This window comes from Pyrus communis, chromosome 5 (assembly GCF_041283825.1).
Source record: "Pyrus communis isolate YQ-2024b chromosome 5, ASM4128382v1, whole genome shotgun sequence".
Lineage (NCBI taxonomy): Eukaryota > Viridiplantae > Streptophyta > Magnoliopsida > Rosales > Rosaceae > Pyrus > Pyrus communis.
Window position 1 is genome coordinate 32,244,769 of NC_142569.1, and position 2,419 is coordinate 32,247,187.

Here is a 2,419-nt window from a genome sequence, read left to right on the forward strand (position 1 = left end):
CTTTCACTCTAGCTCTCTTGATTTCTCTCACCCTTACCCATGGTAGAGCCAAATGCTCTCACCATCTCTTTGGATGCTTTACATCTCTTCCTTGCTCTCTCAAAACCGAAATGAGCTCACTCATTTGAACCAACACCCACGGGTGTTTAAGAGAACAAAACTTTTCCCACAAAACATGGCTTTGAAAAAGCCACAAAACATGGCTTTGAAAAAACCACAAAACATGGCTTTGAAAAAGCCACAAAACATGGAACTAATTTGGCCACTATCCAACAGCTTCTCTCCCATGCCCTCCCTCACATCCCTCATTGTCAACCGTTTCAAGCTCAAACCCAGCGTAAAAACGTACAATTTAAGTGGCATGGGATGTAGTGTAATATAAATCGATCTAGCCGCCAATGTGTTGAAGCAAAGTAAAAAAATTGGTTATGCCCTCGTAGTCGCAACCGAGACGATTAGTTTGAATTGGTACTACGGTGATAACCGTCCCATGCTTGTGACCAATTGCATTTTTCGCATCGGTTGTGCTGCCGCATTGATGACAAACAACCCGAGTTGCCACCGAGTTGCAAAGATGGAAGTCATTCACTCCCTTCGTACTCACCACGGAGCGAATGCTCGAGCCTATAAAGCATAATTTCAAGAGGAGGACGACAAGGGCAATAACGGCGTTGAGTGCATTGTCGGGGAGCAAGTCGAAACCGATAGTCCCGGATTTCACCAAGGCGTTTGATCACTTTTGTATTCACACGGGCGGGAAAGCGGTGATTGAGCAGGTCGAGCGGGTGTTGAGGTTGGGTGACGAGTTGACTGAGCCGGCTCGGATGACTTTGCACCGATTCGGGAACACATCGAGTAGTCTTGTGTTTTATGAGTTAGCGTATTTTGAGGCTAAGGGGAGAGTCAGGAAAGGAGATAGGGTGTGGATGTTGGCGTTTGGGACAGATTTCAAGGTTGGAAGTCTTGTCTGGAAGGCAGTTTCTGATTTAGGTCAAGGTGGTGATGATAATCCATGGAGTGACTGCAGTGATAGGTACCCATTATAATGATGGTTGATCGGTACCCATTGGTGCATTAGCAAGACGGCATAAAAGCAAGCAAGGATTTTCATATATTATATTATTTTGAAATTATGTTATAAGATTTGGTCATGCTGTTACTGCATTGACACACACACACACACACACACATATAGCTTGCGGATAGTACAGGCACGAAAAAGGACTATATTTTCTTCAGAAAAGAAAAAAAAGAAGAAAAAGACTCTCCATCTTCAACTTCACTTGTCAAGCCAATCTACACCGAATGCACAACCACTTGTAATTGACTAATAGTACAAAAGGTAATTTTATTTTTATAAGAGACGACATAATAATAAAATAATTATTGATGTTGAAAGAGAAATGAATTATAGGTTTTTGCTGAACCGAATATTACTATGCTCATGTGTTTGTTGGTTTGTTTTATATTTTCAAGCTCAAGTTAAGCTTGGCATGTGTCTTATACGAGCCAAACTTGAACGAACTTAGAAATTTGTGTTCGAAATTGAAAGAGCTTAGAAATTTGAGTTTGAAATTGAGTTCAAGCTGTTTAGTTATTTCTTATAATAATTTGGTTGATTAAGCAAAAGCTTTTGCAACTTGGCACTGTATGTCAATAATGTTAAAGAGTATGACAGTCTAAGACTATCTTGGTCGTATACTTGAGTGCAAACGCCTGACCAAATAGACTTCATCTTCCTCCTCTAGCAATTCCGCGAATCTTCCACGCCATTCCTAGCATGGCTTTTCTTCTCCAGCGACCCCAACGGGCCAACCCTACCACCAATCCTTCTCTTCTCACCACCAATCTCTCTCTTCTACAAGAATTGTGAATCGTTGTCCTCTGTTGTGAAAGATGGCGACTACTGAGGTGGGGGTGGGGCTAAAAGAGGATGGTAGGTTGGGTGAAGAAGAAGCCATGCTAGCCATCGCAAGGAAGATTTGCAGACCTCGAAGAAGAAGACTTCTGTTTGGTCTTGGGTTTAAAGGGTTGGTTTGTATTTAGTTACAGAGATAGCTAAGTGTTATAAATGATATAAATGAGAAAAAACGCAACATCTGAGATCATGAGAAGTTGTTTCAGACCAACCTTAAGGCCAGCCGTTGCCGGAATCGTCGAATTTGAGAAATTTTGACCTTCTGTGAAGAATTTCTGGGGAAATTTTTTTATGGGTGAAGGCTGATGACGATTTCTTTGGCTTGAGGAAGTTGGGTTTGTTGGAGAACAATTTAGAAATAAATAAAAAATAACAGAATTAAACGGAACTTGATTTCCAATATTTTATTAACCAAATATACTTGATGTGCAGAATGAAATTATACAATAAATACATAAACTAATATAAAAATATCAATGATACTAACTTGATCACAGAAGG

The 2,419-nt window shown here is 40.4% G+C and overlaps 1 pseudogene; it reads left to right on the forward strand.

The window, feature by feature from the left end:
* Positions 1–614: 614 nt before the first annotated feature.
* On the forward strand, positions 615–1,046 carry LOC137725068 (3-ketoacyl-CoA synthase 6 pseudogene; annotated as a pseudogene).
* The last annotated feature ends 1,373 nt before the right edge of the window (positions 1,047–2,419 follow it).